This window comes from Oryctolagus cuniculus, chromosome 16 (assembly GCF_051225735.1).
Source record: "Oryctolagus cuniculus isolate XC-2025 breed Fujian yellow rabbit chromosome 16, ASM5122573v1, whole genome shotgun sequence".
NCBI classification, from domain to species: domain Eukaryota; kingdom Metazoa; phylum Chordata; class Mammalia; order Lagomorpha; family Leporidae; genus Oryctolagus; species Oryctolagus cuniculus.
The window spans coordinates 5,214,430-5,222,883 of record NC_142882.1 but is presented as its reverse complement, the minus strand read 5'-3'; positions in this window follow the sequence as shown (position 1 = coordinate 5,222,883).

Here is an 8,454-nt window from a genome sequence, read left to right as displayed (position 1 = left end):
TGTTGGATTTACATTGTTTTAGATTTCAAATGTGAGAATTTATTTCAACAATAGTCTTACAATTTCATTTTGCTGAATTGTCTGGCAGTATTTGATCAATCAATTTAAGATGTTCCTGTAGAAGAAACAGAATTTTTCCATTTTTCCTGTTCTCTACAGGAGTTGAAAAAAAGAGTTCCTTTCCTATGTGAAAGTTTGGTAAAATTCATCTTAAAATTGTGGAACACATATAAGTATTGGGAATTATTTTAATAACTGGGAGGATATTTGGATTTTTCAAATATTTCTCAATGTATTGGACAAGATTTCTATCAGGAAATTTCTGAATTTCTTCTGTATTCTTCAATGTATCACCATTAAATGATTAATATGTTCTAATATTACTATTTTTAATATCTACAGAGACCTCTTCAGCTCTCTTTGTGTATACACGTGCACACACACTCACATACACCCACACACATACTGTAATCTTATTTTCATAGTGTTCCATCTTGCCTGAGGTTCATAAATTTTGCTTGTTTTCTGATCACCAACTTGAAATTCTTCCAACTTTTATTTACTTCAGTTTCCTTATAATGTCCATATTTTACCTTCAAGGGCTTGTGTTGAATTTTCTGTCACTGACCAACTTGTTATACATACTTACTTTTTTTAAAGACAGAATTACAGACAGAGGTAGAGACAGAGAGAGAGGACTTCTGTCTGCTGGTTCAGTCCCCAGATGGCTTCAATGGCTGGTGCTCTGCTGATCTAAAGCCAGGAGCCAGGAGCTTCTTCCAAGTCTCTCATGTGTGTGCATTGGCTCAAGGGCTTGGACCATCTTCTACTGTTTCACAGGACATAGCAGAGAGCAGAATCAGTAGAGGAGCAGCTAGACTAGAACCAGGGCCCATATGGGAAGCTGGCACTTCAGGCCAGGGTATTAACCCACTGTGCCATGGTTCAAGCCCTGCTATGCATACTTACTACCATGTATGTGAGCCTGTGTTCTTTTGATATAATTTTTATACATGTGTGTACATGTGTAAGCATAAGAGTATTCCTGAGGTTTTATGTTTAGAGCAACAGTGACTTTCTCAAAGCTTAAGATTAGCAGACTTCATGATATTTGATGAGTAGTATCCTCAGGATAATATACTGTATGATTTCTAAGATAGTTTTTCATATAACACAGTTTGTTTAGAGCTGCCCTTTCTCACTCCAAGCATGCTACACTTGAATTTGGTGAAAACATTTTTATTTATACATGCACATGGAACACAGACATGATTTTCCTATACTGAATTAGCACATACACCACACTAATCCCACGAGTTATACTCTGCTGCCATAACCTTTCACTATCAACAATAAAACCTTTCACTATCAACAATAAATATTAGAATAATACTAAATATATGGTGCAAATAACTACTCATACAACACAAGCAAAAACTGTAAAATCTTTATGATACATGTGACGTACTGCTTCATGGAACAAATCTCAGAAATCCCACACTGTTTAATGTGGTGGATATTCTCCAATTTCTGATTCTATTCATTTTTTACCATATATTTCACCATGAACTCCAACATGGTCAGCCTTCCTGTGACAATCATTCTTTCACATGCCTTCATAAATACATAGAGTGTCATGTAAAGTTTTACCTTTTGAGAATTATTACTGATTATAAGGATTAATTTCTAAGTGAAGGTGGAAGAATTTTCTCAGCAGTCATATTCCACATCTTCTTCTTTCCATGGAGAAGTTGAAAATTATTGGAAGCAGGTGTTAACTTTCCATGACGCAAGCACCGACTTACCTGTTAGATTGGAAATCTCAGTCTCAAGATAAGGTGTGCAATCAAAACAAAATGTAGGTTTTCCTTCCAGAGGGGTTTTCCTGAATCCAGGGTTGCAAGTCTCACTACATACCTGTAGGCAGCCTATGGACAACACAAGGCCAATCTTGGCTTGTGGAATTCCTGGGATAAGAAAGTCACATACTGCCATCCTGAAAGAGAATGTTGATCAAGAACACTCTGTTAAAATTATCTGTGTTACAGGAGGCTTGATAAGTTGTTTGTGTATGTTATTATCTTTTGTGCTTCTTTGAGCTGTAGCTGGTTATGTATAAATATCGCTGAGACACTGGAATAAATGAGCCTTGATCAGCCCTTTCTCTTGGCTCCATTCTCCATGCCCTTGTCCCTCTTTTCATTCCTACTCCTTCTGTCAGGTTCTGTTCAACTGATGTGGCAGGCCCACAGAGGTGGTGCCTGAACAAGGGCCTAAATATGGGGGAACTATGTGAGGAATGCCGAAAAAAGAAGGAAGCTGCAAGCTCGGTAATGCGGAGGAGTAGGTAAGTACCCACTACCTGTAATCCTCAGTAAGCAACAGCACAATCTGGGACAAGCACAAGGAAAAAGAGAGGTAATTAAAGTCATTAAATGTTTACTTCAGGTGCAGGGAATGGGGTTAAAAAGCAAACTGTAGAGCAATTTGTCAGTGCTCTGGAAAGAATTAGTCCTTGGTTCACTGAGGAGGGAGTTGTAGATGAGGAACATTGGGATTTATTAGTAAAAGAGTTGAATACCCATTTGCAGACTTTCAGTCCCAATGATCTTCCTGTTATGATATTTTCTTTATGGTCTCTGATAAAAGAAGCATTATCAGCACAAAAAGGAAAGGCTAGTGTTTGATCGGCTGTACAGAATCTTCAGGAAACAATTGAGGAGGCACACAGTCAGATATCAGAGGCAGGAGAACAGCTCTCTTGTGACACCATGCCACAGAAATTAGCAAACCCAGAAGAGAAAAGTGTAGAATATGGACCATAGGAAAGGGACACTCTGGGTCCTTCCAGACAGGAGCCATGGCCTGAAGCTTCCCATATATCAGTCAGTTGAAAGAGGAGGTTGAATGATTGGAGAAACAGGTTTTTTTGGAAAAGGCCAAACAAGATTAGTTAGACAATTCCAAAGTCTTCGTAATCAACAGGAACTTTTCCCCCCAGACCTTTCTTATTCCCATTGCCCTCTTGTTGGGGTTGAACAAGTTATTTAAAATGCTGTAATGGCAGGAGAAGATGGGGCTGAAGTATTTTTGCATCTTTCCCTGTGGAGGAATATCAGCAAGATGGGCAGAACATGAGGAAACATACTCCCGTATCATTTAAAATGTTGAACGAATTAAAATTTGCTTGTGATTCTTTCAGCCCTATAACCCCATATACAATGACATTGCTACAAAGCTTAGAATCCATGGTACTTGCACTAGCTGGTTGGAAGACAATAGCTAGAGCATGTCTTTCTGGGGGAGATTACCTGGTATAGAAGTCAGAATTTTTTGATCAATGCCACAAAACTGCTTGACTTAATGCTCAGGGAGCTAATGCTGGCTGGACTTTTGATATGTTGGCAGGGGAAGGGTCATGTGAGGATATCTTAGCTCAAATAGCACAGCCCATTGCTGTTTTTCAGGAGACAGCTGTGGCTGCACACCAAGCTTGGATCACTCTCCCCTCAAAAGGAGCAAAAATGGGAGAGTCACTTTCAAAGACCATACAGGGGCCTAATGAGACATATGCTGACTTTGTTAATCTCTTATTGCAAGAAGCAGGAAAGATCTTTGGGGATCCACAAGCAAGAGTGGATTTTATAAAACCATTGGCTTATGAAAATGCCAATGTCCCGTGTAAGCGGGCTATTCATCCTTATACAAAAAAGACAGATTTGGATGGGTATATTAATCTATGTGCTGACATTGGACCTTCTTATACTCAAAGATTAGCCATGGCTGCCTCTCTGCATGGTATGTCATTAAAGAATCAGCAAGGAGAGCTATGCCCAATAAATGAGGGTGATATGAATGTGGGCAGTATGGACATGTGTGAAAAAATTGTCTGAAAGTTAAAAATCAAAATAGGGATCTTCCTGGAATTTGCCCCCAGTGCAAAAGGGAAAGGCATTGGGCCAAAGAATGTCACTCCAAAACTGATAAATAAGGTAATTCATTAAAAGAACAGAGTTCGGGAAACTAGAGCAGGGCCAGCCCCAGGCCCCAGCCTGACAGAACTGACAAATCTTTGGGGCCATGACATTTGTTCAACAAAACACCTTAAATCAATTGGTACCTTGCAGTTAGCCACTAGGGGGAGTGCAGGACTGGACCTCAGTACCCCCACCTACACAGACCTAATGCCCAAAATGGGAGCACTGGCCCTCCCAATGGGTATCTGTGAGCTGTTGCCTAAGGGATTCTTTGGGCTTCTACTAGGAAGAAGCAGTACTATTATGAATAGATTGCAAGTATTCCCTGGGGTTATAGATGGAGATTTTATGGGGGAAATAAAAATTATGGCACAAGCTAATGGTACTGTTGTCACACTTTCTCCAGGACAGTGCATTGCTCAGCTGGTCCTTCTTCCTCTTGCCCTCTTGCCTTATTTGGAGCCACATTGGCAAACTCTCATGGGGAAGGAGGTTTTGGGTCTTCAGATGCTTATTGGGTCCAGCCTATAAGAAAGGGCAGACTGGAATTTCAATTGAAATTAAATTAAATTAAATTAAATTAAATTAAATTAAATTGTTCTTAGGGTTACTAGATGTGGGAGCTGATGTTTCTGTCATTTCTGCAAATAAATTGGCCTAAACGATGGAAAAAAGAATTAACTATGACTCAGTTATGAGATATTGGTCAGAGTCTGGGGTTAGAACAAAGTTCTGAATTGTTGGAATAGGAGGATGAATCAGGTAATGCTGGAAACTGTCGCTCCTATATTTTAGCTTGGTTACCTGTTAATCTATGGGGACATGATATTCGAACTCAAATGGGGGCTTTAGAGTGTAGTCCAAATGAGACTGTTACCATTAACATGCATCAAAAGGTCATTTGCCAGGTAAAAACTTAGGCAAACAACAACAAGGTATCACGTCTCCAGTTACTTTAACTGTCAATCATGAACGGAGAGGCTTGGGTTTCCCTTGATGGCCAATGGTCAGCCTGTGTCCCATGCAGAAAAAATAAAATGGAAATTGGATAATCCTGTATGGGTGGATCAGTGGCCTTTACTGCAGAAAAAGACAGCTGCTACACAGATATTGGTGAAAAAACAATTGATAACAGGACATATAGTTCCTTCTAATTCTCCTTGAAATAGTCCTATTTTTGTTATCAAAAAGAAATCTGGGAGATGGCGGTTGCTTCAGGACCTTAGGGCAGTTAATGCTACTATGGAACTTATGGGGTCCTTGCAACCAGGTCTACCACTGCCTACTGCTATTCTAAGAGACTCCTATGTTACACTAATAGATCTAAAAGATTGCTTTTATACAATACTTTTACATCCAGAAGATTGTCCCTGATTTGCCTTTAGCGTTCCATCAGTAAATTTTTAAAAATCTATGAAAAGATATCAATGGAGGGTTTTACCTCAGGGAATGGCCAATAGTCCTACTCTGTGCCAACAATTTGTTGATGTCGCTCTTCAAAAAATTCGTGAAATATATAACAATTTATATATTGTACACTATATGGATGATATTTTGTTATCTGGCCCCGAGGAACCTCTGGTTATACAATGTTTGACAGAAATGAGAGAACAGTTATCTGCCTTTGGTCTTATTATAGCCCCTGAAAAAATGCAACTTCAATATCCTTATCAATATCTAGGCTTCTAATTGTATACACGAAAAATACTTCAACAAAAAGTGACCTTACAGTTGGATTCTTTCTGGACTTTAAATGATTTTCAAAAACTTCTAGGGGATATTAATTGGCTTTGTCCCCATCTCTGCCTCACAACAGGAGACCTTAAACCTTCATTTGATATCCTGAAAGGAGATAGTTCTCCTACCTCCCAACGAGTGCTTACTCCTGCAGCATGGCTGGCCTTGGAAAAGGTACAACAAGCCTTATCTCAGAGCTTTGTTTCTGATATTGATTATAATCAGCCTTTAATTCTTATTATTTTGATTACAGATTATTTACCCTCTGCTCTGCTGGGGCAAGAAGCTCCTTTACTTTGGATATATTTACAGGCTACCCCTAAAAAGAATGTCATACCATATTATAATGCAATAGCTGAGATTATAGCTAAAGGGAGATTAGAATGTAGAAAGATATTTGGGATAGAGCTGACATGTATATGTCAACCATATACTGACAAACAGCTGATTTGACTCCTGTCTTTCGCCAAAGATTGGCCTCTTGGATTATCTTCTTTTTCAGGACAAGTTCATAATAACTATCCAGCAGATAAAGTATCACGGTTTTTATGACAACCTGTGTATTACCACAAAATACAAGTTTTCAACCTTTAGAGAATGCTGCCTTGATATTTACCGACGGTTTCAACACTGGTCAAGCTTCTGTAATTCATGATGATCAACGTACAGTTATGAACACCACTTTTTCATCTCCACAGCTAGTTGAATTAGCTGCTGGTCCACTTGCATTGCAGTCTACTTTGGATGTAGTGGTTAACATACACATCAATATCAAATATGTGTTCCTATCGGTTCCTCAATTATAAACCTGTTCATTTTTTCCTGAATCTTCTGCTGCCTCTACTTTGTTTTCTCACATTTGCACTATCATTCGACGGTGTACTTGCCCTTTCTTTATAGGTCATATGTGAGCACATTCTGATCTTCCTGGACCTTTGGTAGAGGGCAATCATTTGGCAGATTCTGCTTTTCATGTATATTCTATCAAAATAACAACATAATATCACACTTTACATCCTTTAAATCCTCATACATTACGTTTAAAACATAAAATTGCTCAAGAACAAGCTCAACAAGTTGTAAAATCCTGTTCTACTTGCTCCATCCTGTTACCAGTACCTTATTATGGAATTAACCCTCACAGTTTGTTCCCCAGTCAATGATGGCAAATGGATATCACCCACTTCATGGAATTTAGTAGACAGAAGTATATACATGTTTCTACCAATACTTGTTCTGGATTTATTTTTGCTTCCTTACATAAAGGTATGCTACAAAACATGTTATTGCCCATTGCTTGTAAGCTTTTGCTTCCTTGGGAACCCCAAAATAAATCAAGATGGATAATGGACTTGCTTATACTTCTACTTCTTTTAAAATTTTTGCGCAACCTTTTTTATATCTCATGTTACTGGTATTCCTTATAATCCTCAGGGTCAATGCATTGTTGAACACACACATAATACTTTAAAGCAATATTTAAATAAAAAAGGGAGAGTTTGGGCTTTCTGCCCATTCTCCTAACAAATGGCTCTCACATGTTTTATTCATTTTAAATTTTCTCACATTGGATAAAGATGGTCGTTCTGTAGCTGATAGACACTGGCATACACAAACAGCTGCAAAAAGAGCAATGGTGAAATGGAGGGATCCTATCACCAATCAATGGAATGGACCTGATCTGGTACTGGTATGGAATGTGGGCTCCTAATGGATGGGGTTTTTTTTAATGCAGCTAATATGCTTTTACATCGTTAGCCCTTGATAATTTCTGCAACTGCTCATTGGGCCATGTGGCCCCGATGCTGACATCGGCAATGTTCATTACCTGAGAACTGCGATGACAATGTCATCCTAATCAGAGAAGACACTGCCTTTACCATGGCTATATCAGTAGTAGGAGTTCCTGGATTGGCTTATGGAAATAATCCTGGACTACGAAGGCATGCATGTCTGGTGACCAAAATAATCAATCTTACTGCTACTGCACTATCCAGTATAGCTGAAGAATTGGATCACGTTTGCTCAGGAACCCTTTTCTACCATGCAGCTATCAATTACTTGCTGTTGAAAGATCATATATGCTGTGAATCTGTGCCTGGGGGGTGTTGTTTTAACATTACTAACAATGTGCCATATACAGAGTCTGTTATTGATAAATTTAAGAGTGAAATACAACATATGTTCATTAACAAGCCCCTATATTTTGGAGAGTTTCAGAGGATCCATTGGTTATTGATGTTGGCTGGACCACTACTGCTTTTCCTACTTTGTATGGGAAGTTTTCCGTGTGTTTTACAACTTACGTTAACTTCACTACAGTCTATATGGACTGAGATCCATCATTTAAAACTTCTTGCTAAACCTCCTTTGTAATGAAAATAATTGATATTTGGCCAAATATCTTATCAATCCTTGACTCTCACCTAATGCCTAGCTGGAATGATCCTCAGAGCTGGGTAAGACACTCAGAATCCTGTACCAACCTAATACAGGGCTCTAGGCCAAGTCGCCAGTTACCAATGATGGGTAAGTACAGAGATGACTGAGGGCAACCTAAGACAGAGGCCATTCTCAATAAAATAAAAAAGAGGAGATGTAGGCAGCCTTTGGACAAGTCAAGGCCAATCTTGGCTTGTAGAATTCCTGGGATAAGAAAGTCACATACTATGTACTGCCTAACTGAGGCGCCCAGTGGTGACCTGGTGCTGGGGCTCCAGCTCCTCCAGCGGGGCTTGGC